We start from the raw sequence: 14,210 nt of genomic DNA on the forward strand, positions 1-14,210 counted from the left end.
TTCTAAGCAGTTGTAACCGGGTTAGCGCTGGTTTGCGCGGAGCTCACGCATGCGCACTGGCGTTTAGCTCACGCACATGCGACACCCACTTACAACCGCTTAACAGTGCTTACTCTGGTGCACACCAGCTATTTTCTTTGAAAGAAATGAAAATGGGGAGACAGGAAAGTGGTGAAAAAGGGGTCACAAAGAGGGTAAAACAGTAGAGAAACAAGCTTGGGATTTGCAGGAGGGATGTAGGTAAGGCCCATAGCTGTCCATTTCTTCATCAGCAACAGCTGTGCATATGTATGTAATTTGGTGTGACATTTGAAACCTTCCACCCCTGAGAGAGGTGTCAGGACAACAATAATACTTGTAGTACAGCCAATTGTAATTGATAGTTTCCATGTCCAGCAGACATGTGTGCGGAATGGGCAGCTATGTATGGGGCGTAATTTTTTGTGGGTACAGAGTGCCCTTTTTTTTTTTTTTTTTCAGGTGAGAGTGGTATGTCAGGTGAAGGAAGTCGGTACAGCTGGGGAGGTAGGTTGGGTAGGTAAACAGACAAGACAAACAAGACGCATGCAGGGGCGGTGTATGACATGTGTGGGGGCATTACACAATTGACGGGGAGAGAGGTTTGGATATCCAGAGCCCATGAGCCCACAGATGGCAACAGTGGAACTGATATCCCCACCCATAGGCAGTTGCCACTGTTCCTTCACTGCCCAGGATGGGGCTGTGCTGGGGGCTGTGTAGGCCGGGCAACAGGCATGCCCGTAAGTTGTGCCACCCATGCCTCAAGCTGGCGTAGTGGCTCGAGAACAGAGTCCCGAATCTCGCTACGCAACACAGTCCGGACGTTACAGAGGGTGAGTGGTGGTTCTCCTCCAGCCACACTTGCAGAGGGGGGGAGAGCCCAATCCCCTGCAGCGCTTCCACCCGCAGGTGGCACAGGGCCACCAGAGGAGGGTCCAGACTGGGCACTAGTGCCAGGTGCACTCGCCAGCTGAGGTGGGAGAGGTGGGTCCACTGGAACCCGCCTTCCCTGTCGTCCTATGTTTTGCCTTATGTCATGACAGTTTGGGTTAGTGACAAATAATACCATTCACAATTAGTTGTAACAGCATGCATTAGTATTCCCATTAACCAAACACCCAGATATTCACACCATTGAACAGCGAGCATAACACATGCATAATTTGAACAGCAATACACAGTCCAACAACATGCAGGGCTGACTGATGGCAACAGGCCATCAGGTTTGGATGTATGAACAGGGCAGATGCATCAACGGACATGCAAATATATACTCTGGAATAGATTGCCCATACATGTCAAGCAGAGTGCCTCTTTGGACCTCTTCAAGAGGAACCTTGACGATTGGATGGGAGAAAGGAAATTCACCCCAGGGATCACGTCAGTCGCCCTGCTAGACAGGGGTCCAGGAAAGTAAATAATGTGGGAAGAAATAGCCAAGGAATTGTTATGGCTAGGCTTGTATAGGCCCTAGGGCTGATAGCCTAGTACCTACCTATGAACCTATGAACCTATGACCCAACAGGACAAATGTCCAGGGGTGTTAATTGTGATTGCACATACCATTTTCACGTGGAATGGGTTATATGTGGTTATAGGGTGGGGTGAAGAAAATAATATTAACACCTTCGAATACCAATATATATGCTGTACATTTCTAATAGCTGCACATATATAAACACTACTGTTCTAACTACAGTTTCCTATATGATAACTATTTCAACTTGGTAATAGGACTGTTACTGCAACATCAATATACATTTTATTAAAATCATTCACCATACAACGCTGTCGTAAACGGCAGTGTCAAATGAAAGCAAATAGTTTATGTTGTGCTGAGACAAGCACACTTACTGTTCAAATGCGGTGCAGAAAAAACGCCAACAAAACCTTTCCTTTTCAGGACGGCAATGCCTAATATAAAAACAAGTAGTCTAAGCTGTGCTGAAAAAGCACGCTCACTGTTCCAATGCAATTACAGAAAAAACGCCAACGAAACCTTTCCTTGTCAGGACGGCGTCTGTAAGCTGTGCTTAACCAAGCACACCCACTGTTCCAATACAAATAGCAAGATGCTGTAGAGCGTAAATAACACCTTCCTCTTCAGGAAAGCGTTTGTAACTAAAATCCACTACACTGCTCCATCATCATGAAATGGCAGTCATCAACTTCAATAGTATAAATGCATCTTTATTGACAGTTAAAAAGTGAGCGCTTTCGCCGTTAGGCTTTTTCAAACTTTTACAACTTCTTGTATTGATGCAGTCTTAAATAGTCAATGCTGACCAATCACAATTAAATTCATTGGTAAGCTTCAAAGCGCTACTAAAAGGTACATATACCATATATTCAAACATCTCTTCATGTACAATTAAGTGAATTAATATGATATATACATGACTTACAAATTAAAAACTCATTCAATTTGACCTACGTACTAATACATAATATGCTAAACTATAAGAAAGTGATTAATACATAATAAAAAGCATAAATTTATAACTTAAAAAGTATATATATATATTTTTTAAAAACTACTTAAGAAATGCAAAAACACGTTTATGTGCATTTAAAACACTTTTGTCTCAGATGTGCATCAACATCAAACATGCATGTACTCCATTATTTTACAAAAAACATAAATATTAATGTATAGTAAAAAATGCATGTGACGTATAAAAGACTCATCTGGGTCTACGAACTCTTCTTCCTTTCAATACTGATTTGATATGTGCTTTATCATTAAGTCCAGGTGGATCATCTGCTTTACATCTGATGATCCACCTCATACAACATTTAATACCTAGCTATAGAGGAGGCGACATTATCAATAGGACCTTAGAATGTGAATTAAGGTGGATCATCAGATGTAAAGCAGATGATCCACCTGGACTTAATGATAAAGCACATATCAAATCAGTATTGAAAGGAAGAAGAGTTCGTAGACCCAGATGAGTCTTTTATACGTCACATGCATTTTTTACTATACATTAATATTTATGTTTTTTGTAAAATAATGGAGTACATGCATGTTTGATGTTGATGCACATCTGAGACAAAAGTGTTTTAAATGCACATAAACGTGTTTTTGCATTTCTTAAGTAGTTTTTAAAAAAATATATATATACTTTTTAAGTTATAAATTTATGCTTTTTATTATGTATTAATCACTTTCTTATAGTTTAGCATATTATGTATTAGTACGTAGGTCAAATTGAATGAGTTTTTAATTTGTAAGTCATGTATATATCATATTAATTCACTTAATTGTACATGAAGAGATGTTTGAATATATGGTATATGTACCTTTTAGTAGCGCTTTGAAGCTTACCAATGAATTTAATTGTGATTGGTCAGCATTGACTATTTAAGACTGCATCAATACAAGAAGTTGTAAAAGTTTGAAAAAGCCTAACGGCGAAAGCGCTCACTTTTTTTCTGTCAATAAAGCTGCTTTTATCCTATTGAAGTTGATGACTGCCATTTCCTGATGTTGGAGCAGTGTAGTGGATTTTTGTTACAAACGCTTTCCTGAAGAGGAAAGGTGTTATTTGGCGTTCTACAGCATCTTGCTATTTGTATTGGAACAGTGGGTGTGCTTGGTACACGGCTTACAGACGCCCCCTGACAAGGAAAGGTTTGTTGGCGTTTTCTGTAATTGCATTGGAACAGTGAGCGTGCTTTTTCAGCACAGCTTAGACTACTTGTTTTTATATTAGGCATTGCCGTCCTGAAAAGGAAAGGTTTTGTTGGCGTTTTTTTCTGCAATTCGCATTTGAACAGTAAGTGTGCTTGTCTCAGCACAACATAAACTATTTGCTTTCATTTGACACTGCCGTTTACGACAGCGTTGTATGGTGAATGATTTTAGTTTTATTTTTTATTTTTTCTCGCTGTCGGACTTCCTTCTGAGTGCTGTGGCATTTGTGGTTTGTTTATTCATAATATACATTTTATTGTTCTTCATACACATTCATATCTAGCTTTGTTCAGCTACATCATCCTGCTGCATTTGCTTTATATAGCTGTAGACAAGTGTTGATGTTTGGTATATCAGACAATCATACTATCTGCATATTTCAGACTGAGAGCAACATATCCAGATTTTGGGATACACATTCCAGATGCAGCAACACTTTGAACAGATTTCGCTGTTTGGTTTTGATTCTCACATGCATTTCATTCTGTCTTGACTGCAGTATACTTTATTCAGGGGTTATTACTACTGTATTGCTGGATTGGGTTATATGTGGTTATAGGGTGGGGTGAAGCAAATAATATTAACACCTTCGAATACCAATACATATGCTGTACATTTCTAATAGCTGCACATATATACACACTACTGTTCTAACTACAGTTTCCAATATGATAACTACTTCAACTTGGTGACAGGACTGTTACTGCAACATCAATATACATTTTATTGTTCTTCATACACATTCATATCTAGCTTTGTTCAGCTACATCATCCTGCTACATTTGCTTTATATAGCTATAGACAAGTGTGGATGTTTGGTATATCAGACAATCATACTATCTGCATATTGCAGACTGAGAGCAACATATCCAGATTTTGGGATACACATTCCAGATGCAGCAACACTTTGAACAGATTTTGCTGTTTGGTTTGGATTCTCACATGCATTTCATTCTGTACTGACTGCAGTATACTTTATTCAGGGGTTATTACTACTGTATTGCTGGATTCATGACACTTTCTCACACTCTCTCACTTGTTTTCATTTTATTATTCAGGATGGTACTTACTTCTAGGCTTTATTGACATGTTTTACCTGTAGTTATTACAATCCTTTCCAGCAGTCTCACTTCTGTCATGTTTCAGTATTTCAACAGGGATATATTTCACACATGTGATTTCATCATCTTCTGCAGCTATATTTTTCAGCCTGCTGCAGGTTGTGTACTATTTTCTTACAGGTAGGGCATTTTATTTCAGAATTTAGGTCAGACATTTTCATTTTCTGTTTGGCTTACAGGCTGCAACACACTTTTGTAATCAAGCAATACTTGCAAACACTTTCACACTGTTACTTGCACATTTTATTACTTAGTGACTACACTGCACTCTTTGCTGACTGTCATACTTTTATATTTCTTTACAGTTACTGGTAGTGGATTACTGACCTGCCTGGTGGCAACCGCACCAGCCTATCGCCATAGGCTCTGCGGTTCGCAGAACGGACACCTGCAGCTGTAATATAAATGAAGTAATATTGGCATACACATCTCCATAATATCAGCTAGTTTAATTTCTTACATACATAATTAAATGTAACTTACTCAGTAGTGGAGCGTTGGGCATTTGCCGGGCCTCCTGGATCCAAAGGTTCAATTGGTCCTGCTTGCATCTCTTCAGGTCTGCATGGTGGTGACGGACCTGCTCACCAGTCCTTGGAATCCCTGTGGCACTGGTGAGATCATGAGCCAACCGGTCCCATGCCTCAGCCCTATATGCTCCCCACAGGACCTGGCCCTGCATGAGTTGGGCCTCATGATTGTGGACTAGGAGCCAGACCATGTACCTGGACTCCTCAATGCCCCACCTCTGTGCTCGAAAGCAACTACCCTTGCCTACTCCTGTCATTCTGGCTGCAAGTCAGTTCTACAATCGTTTATGCTGTGTATTCCCGCCTATGGGGCTTATATAGTCCGTTTTTCCCACACATATCTGTGATTGGCCATTTTGGAATTGTATCAACTTCAGTAAACCTGCATTGTCATGCTCCAGTTTGTATTCATTCCTATATATTTGCTATTATTGCATTTATAGGTACTGCTGTCATGGCTTAGTGGTTCAGTACCTTGAATATGGTGTATAGTATCCTGGGTTCGAACCTGGCCACTACTTTTTATTTTTTATGACTGTCTAGACAAGCTGAGGGGTGTGTCTGTGTAAAGGCAGTTTTGATATGGCTTGCTCAACGTTGCCCGTCGGTTAGCTTGTTTTTGATGCGCAGCTCCGCGCAAACGGAGTACGCTGGTTTAAGCCTCATTTGGCTATCAGCACGCATATTACACTCAGCTCAGTTAGGGGCACATAGATTTAGCGTGTTAAACCACTGCTCAGCTACGGGCACTCATTTTGCACCAGTTAAACCACTGCTCACCTACGGGCAGATGCACTCACCCTGTTAAACTGTAGCTCAGCTATGGGCACATCTGGCATTTTTTATTGTTTTGTTACCTCACATTTCTTCAATATAAATGGGCTATTTCATTACATTTTATATAAAATGTGATTTTATGTGTACATATTTGTCAGGGACTTGTTTCGTGCTTATTTTGCTAAAAATAAAAATTGGTGTTGTGGGGGCTTGAACCATGAATGCCTGCTCTTCAGCCAACATCTTTACCACTACACTATTGCTTCTTGGCTTACTTTGCATATTTAGTTCTTATATGCTTTCCCACTGACTGCTAACTGTAGCTGCGCTACGGGCACGCCCGCGCAAACAAGCGCACTCACGGTTAAACATCTTTACAATTTAAAAAAAAATTATGAGATGTTCATTTGTACATTTTATGTTCGTAGTCTGTGGGGGCATGTGTTGTGTTGTGTTTATTCACATTTCCATGGACTGTGTCGTGGGTGTTTACTTTGGGCACTTTTACTCTTCTGGGGGGGTGTCCGCTTACAGGGCTCGGCCTACGGACATGCCCCCTACTGTCTTACACGGACCGTGTTAGCCTTAGGTGTGATTCAGCATGCTCTCATGAATATGCAGAGCATGCTGACATCACTCCGTTTAACTGCAGCCTCCGTGTATGAGTTATAACTCTTAGACGGAGGCTTCGTGAATCCTGCCCTGTGTGTGTGTGTGTGTGTGTGTGTGTGTGTGTGTGTGTGTGTGTGTGTGTGTGTGTGTGTGTGTGTATGTGTGTGTGTGTGTGTAAGAGAGAGTGAAAGTGATTGAGCTTTCCCCTGGCAGCAGCAGCATCAATTATAAGGTTTCCGTACCTCTCAACCTCTTAGCACAAGAAATCTGGACAGAGACACAAATAACGGGGGGGGAACAAAGGAATGAAAATAGGGATGGATTTTAAATGTTGCTCTTACAAACTTGAGTTGCTAGAATAACAGGGCTTCATGCATTTTCTGAAGCAGAGGTCTGTGTGTGAGAGACAGAGCAAGTGAGTGAGATGAGTACTGGCAGCATCAGCAGTAAAGAGGTTTGCATACCTCTGGACCTTTCAGTTGAAGAAATCCGGATAAAGTCAAAAATAAAGGGGGAACAAAGGCTTTAAAACAGAAAGCGATTTTAATTATTACTTTTATAAAATTGCAAAGTTGCTTAAGTAAAGGATTTGTGTTAGCAAGAATTTTCTGAAGGAACTAAAAGCCTGAGACCCAAATGTATGTCATTACTTAGTAACTTCACTCTCCAATGTCTGCCAATGAACTGAATGATTTAGGAGTAAAGGATCAAAAAATAAAGTAAATACCTGGTTATTTTTTGAAGTGTTATATTTTGGATGTAAAATGCTTCCTCCAACACCATTAACATATACTACAGCAAGTTTGAAACATTAGGTGGATGAACTATTTTACATCAAAAATATATTAAAAAATATAGTGATAAAAAAAAGTAATAAAACACAATTTTATAGAGAGCCCATTCTCTAAGAGCAATATTAATGTATAATTAACGCCCTTCCAGGAGTGAACCTGTCAGACATTATTGCTTGCTTATTTCATATACAGGGAAAGAAATATATTATATTAATATCACTTATTTTGTATACAGGGAGAGAAATTGTGAATATGGGTTATTGGTTAGGCTTGTAAGGGTCTGCAGACTGAATGCCTAATACTTACCTATCTATGAACTAATTTTTCATAGAGGAGTGAAAAAGCTATGTAATTAGTAATTTGATAAATACCTCTCAACTGTCCAGATTTTTACATAATGTCCTGATTTTTGGCTCATATTATTGGTCTGTTCCTCATAAAATTAATGGTTTACTGGCAAATCACTAGGATAATCTGAGGACTGAAGCCACTAAATAATGACATACATTTTAGTTTCAGACTTCAAATCCTTCAAAATGTATGCTAAAATGGGTCCTGGTACACTAGCAAATTTCTAAGTTTATAACAGCAATATTTAAGTATGTTCCTATTTTTGGGCACTTACCTCCCCCCCCCCCCACACTTTGTCAGGCTCTGTCCTGATTTCTTGCACTACGAGGTAGAGAGGTATAATTTGATCTTTAAGGCGATTTCATGTTTAAAAACAAGAAAAGTAAATATATAATTTTGTTAAACTCATAGTGGAAATAAAAATGGATCCAATGTTTTGAAACTAAATATATGAATGAAATTGTTATTGCAAAGGAAGGTTGCCTTACAAAGTGTAAATAATCTAGTGTGTGTGTGTGTGTGTGTGTGTGTGTGTGTGTGTGTGTGTGTGTGTGTGTGTGTGTGTGTGTGTGTGTGTGTGTGTGTGCACCTGCGTGCATGCATGCCCGTGCATGCCTAGAAGTTACTGCACAGCATCCAATCTAAATATGGATATTTATTTATAAACAACACAATGAAATGTATGTTTGTTTTGTCTGCATAATACAAAATAGTAATGCAAATAAAAATACTTCAAATGAAACAGACTGCAAGTTAAAAGGTAACTTTGCTCATATGGTAACCACTGTATCAGCACAGTCAACTGTTTGTGTATATAAAGCAATAGTCTTGGAGCTAGGTGCTAATTAAAATGATTTGGCATATGCAGTTGAAAGGTACAATGAATACAGTTTATTTTACTCCATCTCAATATATTTAACCAAATAAAGTAATGAATGAGAAATGATAGGCAGTAAACTTATAAATGAATATGCTCTGATACAAGGGTGCTTTCCCAAGTGTTAGGAAGGTACTTCTAATGAGAATGAGTCATAGAAGTGACTTGTCACACCTAAAATCAGAACCAGTGAAAACTACACTGAACCTCAGGACACTGTGTTTCTTCTGTTCATGCAAACTATTTTCTTAAAAAAATGATCTTGTCATAACAATTAGATTTAGACAAACATACTATTGTTCTACTCAGTTTATGGCAGGACAGTATGCATTTATGAATGTGTGGGTACAAGTTATACACTAAAGTTAAGGTCAAACATTGCTCCAAGGTTTGGAATTTCTAGGCCTTTTTACTGAAACATTTGACTGTCACCCACACAATGACTTCACACAGGCAATAATTCTATCACTTCTTCCTTGTATTTTATGATTAACTCAGAAATCATTTTTTACTGTATTTCCTGCCTGTTGATTACCTTAACTGTACCTGTCATTCTGATTTTGTGATTTTCTATAATCAGTAAACATGAGTGCGTTTTTCCAAAGTATCCATAATTATTTGACTTTGTTTGAATTTACCATGTATACAAGACCCACTACATAGATATAGCAGTCTTTAGAGAGCAACCAAAGCACCAACTGTTAATAAATTGCATAAGAAAAATTCATCAAAAACTAGGGATGATTTATGGAGCCCAAAACTTTCTCACCAACACAACTAAATCTACACTTACCACTACGTATCTCCTCCCCACACTTCTTTATGGCACTCCTATCCTTACTACCCTTCAGACATCACAAAATCAAAATCTGAACAATGTTATAACAAAGTTGCTAAATTTGCAGTCAATACCCCTTTCAGAACCCACCACTGTATAACACTAAAAAGCTTAAATTGGTTAGAATTAGCCCCATCATCTAATATATACAAAGCATAATAACACCTATAAAATTATCCAGAGTCCATTTGCTTGTCCAGCAATAAATAACATTCTACACAACTATTTTCCCAATCAGTCATTATGATCCAATGACCAAAAACTCCTGTCTGTTCACAAACCTATCCCTGCTAGGAATTGCCTGCACTCATACCATGTTGCTAAGGCCTGGAACTCCTTATTTTTATCTATCAGGTGAATACCCTTCCTCCCATCAGTCAAAATTGTTCTGAAAGACTTCATAGCCAAAAGCTGGCTCTGTTCTTGCTCATCACCAACATAAACTATGTCTTTAAATGTGAACAGATACCTGTTGATACTTTATATCTCCTTACGCTCACTTCTTCACTCACTTCCATTCTATCAATTTCTCTACCCTAGCTTTCTGTCTGAATATACCATAAGCCTGCTTTCTCTCACTTTTTTACTGCAATTCCTGTTTGTATTATACTAACTTACCTTTAATTTCTCTATAAACTGGCTAAAATTTCTCTAAATATTAAATCCTTGTTGTGCAACTTATATCTATTTTAACCAATGTTTTCATATCATGTCATTATTTCATATTATTTGGCATAGCTATTTAAACTGTTTGTTTTTTTTTTATTTTGTTTTATTAAAAAACTGTAAAATTATTGTTATTAAAATTCTTTGGAGCTTTTCGCCCTGGGCCTGTGCTGAAAATGGGCTCCTACCCAGTCAGACTACCCTGGTAATCAAATGTCAATAAATAAATATTGAACCATGACCCCCCCCCATTAATATTCCAAAACGTGCACGCTGATTGGTCAGCGTGCACGTTGTAAATCGACATATACTAATGGAAAAGGTCCAGTCGCCCGGACTTTTTCCATTAGTATAAGTCTTTTTTAAAACACTGTCTCGCTATGTTAAAGAAGTTTAACATAGCGAGACAGGTTTAAAAAAAGCAACGGAGATCTCCGTTGCTTTTTTTAAAGCTGTCTCGCTATGTTAAACTCCTTTAACATAGCGAGACAGTGTGTAAAAAGCAACGGAGATCTTGCTTTCTCAGTTCCTTTTTTTTTTAAACCTGTCTCGCTATGTTAAATGGGTTTAACATAGTGAGACAGCTTTAAAATAAGCAACAGAGATCTCCGTTGCTTATTTTAAAGCTGTTTCGCTATGTTAAACCCATTTAACATAGCAAAACAGTTTGTAAAAAGCAACGGCGATCTTGCTTTCTCCGTTGCTTTTTCCAAAAGATTCTCGCTATGTTAAATGGGTTTTACAAAGCAACACAGCTTTAAAATAAGCAACAGAGATTCTCCGTTGCTTTTTTTAAAGCTGTATTGCTATGTTAAACCCATTTAACATAGCGAAACAGTAAAAAGCAACTGAGATCTTTCTTTCTCCGTTGCTTTTGCCCACAGCTCTGATGTACTGTGTAGGCATGCACATGCAGTACATCAGAACTGCCGCAGAATACCAGACAGCTGCGGAAGGGCAGCAAGGAGGCATTATACAATGCCATTATTTAAGAAAAGTAATTATTTTTTTCTTAAATAATGTCATTTTATAATAGCAATAACCCACTTCTGGGTGTGGGTAATGCTGGATTTACCCACAGTTGGCTATGTTTGGCCACTCGGGCTTCGCCCTTGTGACCAAACCACTCCAACCGTGGGTAAATCCAGCATTACCCACACCCAGGCATGGGTTATTGCTATAATATACATATATGTAGACAGATATAGACAACAAACTGCTACCAAAAATATTGGAACTTTCTACTATTTTAATACTTAAGTGATAAAGTGCAAAGGCATGGAGGACATACATACTCCACATAGATGGGTCCCTGTCCAAGAACTGAACCTGAGAATCTCTCTCTCTGTGAGGTTGTAATGCTACCTGCTGCACCACTGTGTTGTTCTGTAATTTATGGTCAAATATTATATCATTAACATTTGAAGGACAGAGATTCTTAAATGCATTAGGAAAAAGCATATTTGAAATTAGAGTAATACTGAGACTATTTACCATCATGCTTATCAAATAGTATAATCTAAAATGTGATAATTTAAATCCACATTTAAATTTGTCGTCAGTAATTTTAAATCAAAAACTTAACAAAAGTAACACTAACACTGCTGCAGCTGGATAAACAAACAGATTCTGATGAAAACCCTTTTCAAAGGGAAGAAAGCGCTCAACCTGAACTTGTGGATTTATTTTAAATAAACTGGAACTGTTCGTTTATCCAGCTGCAGCAGTGTTACTTTTGTTAAGTTTTTGGTGATTTTTTAACACTGGTTGGCTCTAGTTGGTGTTATTTAGTAATTTTAAATAATTTTGCTTATGATAGTTTGTTTCTCAAAATGAAGGCTATAATTATTTTGTTAATTAATTGAAAAAATCTGCTGCAGTATATACCCACATCCATGTGTTGTGCCCACTGGCACAGTACCTGCTCCATACAGGAGTGCAATTCACAATGTGACAGTACACTTTGGTTGCCAACTACTGAGCAATTCATCGGCCCACATGTCATACTCCTGGATGCAGAGTACACAAAGAGTAGAGCAACAGTTTAGAATGGAGAATTTTAGCAACAGAAAGCTAATAATTTGTTGCAGACTTCATTGTTATTATAGTACAGGAAATAATGTCTTCACCAGGAATCTAAAAATCAAAATAAATTGAAGAAAAAAACAGAGCAAGGTAATACAATTACATTTATTTAATGATTTTACTCTGTATTAGCACAAAGAAATTCAGGAACTTTAAACCATTTTTAATATTCATCTGTTGACTGGCAGTTGGCTACCATCCCACAAACTGTGTTATTCTTCAGTCTTCCAGCCTAAGTATTCAGTTGTTCTGTGCCCTAAAGCTAGAATGTCACAAACCCTTCCTTAGAACACTGTGGTTTAGGTGCGTCTCATCTTCCTTTCACTTTACTGCTTCACATGTTCCACAGCCATTCAGTGAATGTGATCATCCATCCATACAAACAGGCAGAGAAGTGTATCAGTGTATCATTGGTAACACTGTCCAGCAAACACAATATAAAACTGCACGTCTCTAGCATCAAATCATTTTGGAATTAGTAGCACTATGACAGCATAGACCACTCAGTGAGGGACTGTGAAGGTCAGTATGTTTCCTCTGGGAAAGGGAGAGCACACATACAGATATACATGCTTACACATTCACACAGATATCTGCATACTTCCCCATGTTGCAAAACTGTTGTGTATGTGTGTGTGTGTGTGTGTGTGTGTGTGTGTGTGTGTGTGTGTGTGTGTGTGTGTGTGTGTGTGTGTGTGTGTGTGTGTATGAAATGTGTATATATGGGTGGGTAGGTGGGTGGGTGGGTGGATGAGTGTGTGTTTGGAACTGGCAATGCTCATACTGACGTATGTCAATGAGGGTGTGTGTGTGTGTGTGTGTGTGTGTGTGTGTGTGTGTGTGTGTGTGTGTGTTTGGAAGTGGCAATGCTCATACTGACTTATGTCAATGAGGCTGTGTGGTTGCATGTGTGTGTGTGTGTGTGTGTGTGTGTGTGGGTGTGTGTGTGTGGGTGTGTGTGGGTGTGTGTGGGTGTGTGTGGGTGTGTGTGTGTGTGTGTGTGTGTGTGTGTGTGTGTGTGTGTATGAAATGTGTATATATGGGTGGGTAGGTGGGTGGGTGGATGAGTGTGTGTTTGGAACTGGCAATGCTCATACTGACGTATGTCAATGAGGGTGTGTGTGTGTGTGTGTGTGTGTGTGTGTGTGTGTGTGTGTGTGTGTGTGTGTGTGTGTGTGTGTGTGTGTGTGTATACATGTGTGTGTGTGTGTGTGTGTGTGTGTTTGGAAGTGGCAATGCTCATACTGTCTTATGTCAATGAGGCTGCGTGGTTGCGTGTGTGTGTGTGGAGGAGATACAAACAGAGCAACCAGGTATGGTTGATGTGACTTGGGATCACAGCAGTGTACTGTTTTACTATGTTACATACATAATGTCCATTAGCACACACAGTACTACATAACAGACCTAGTTAGTGTGTTATGTGTTGTGTCCCTACTGTTGTGGCAGGACAAAAAGGGCTGCAACATTTTGCCTTGTTTAATGCCACTCTACAGCCATGGCCAGGGTGATTCATAAACATTTTAGTCTCCCTGGCCATACCTGTAGAGCAGAGTTAATTAGCATAATATTTTAAGAAGTAATATGGTGAGGGTCTCCCTTCCATTATGTCATCACTATGGTAAGGCCCAGTAAATGTATGGTTGTAGAAAGGTACTCGTGGGTACTATGCACAGCAGTGGTAATCATTTTTTTTCTATTACATCTGCAAATGTTATGTGCAGTTATGCCATTTACAGGTGATGCTGCTGCTCAGCTCTGTTAGACTGAACAGCACATCAGTACCTATTTGAAATGTTGGGACTGCTCACCTGGGAGGGGTGTAGGCCCCTGCAAAA

The sequence above is a fragment of the Protopterus annectens genome, chromosome 5.part0 (genome assembly GCF_019279795.1).
Source record: "Protopterus annectens isolate FY-2018-M chromosome 5.part0, PAN1.0, whole genome shotgun sequence".
NCBI classification, from domain to species: domain Eukaryota; kingdom Metazoa; phylum Chordata; order Ceratodontiformes; family Protopteridae; genus Protopterus; species Protopterus annectens.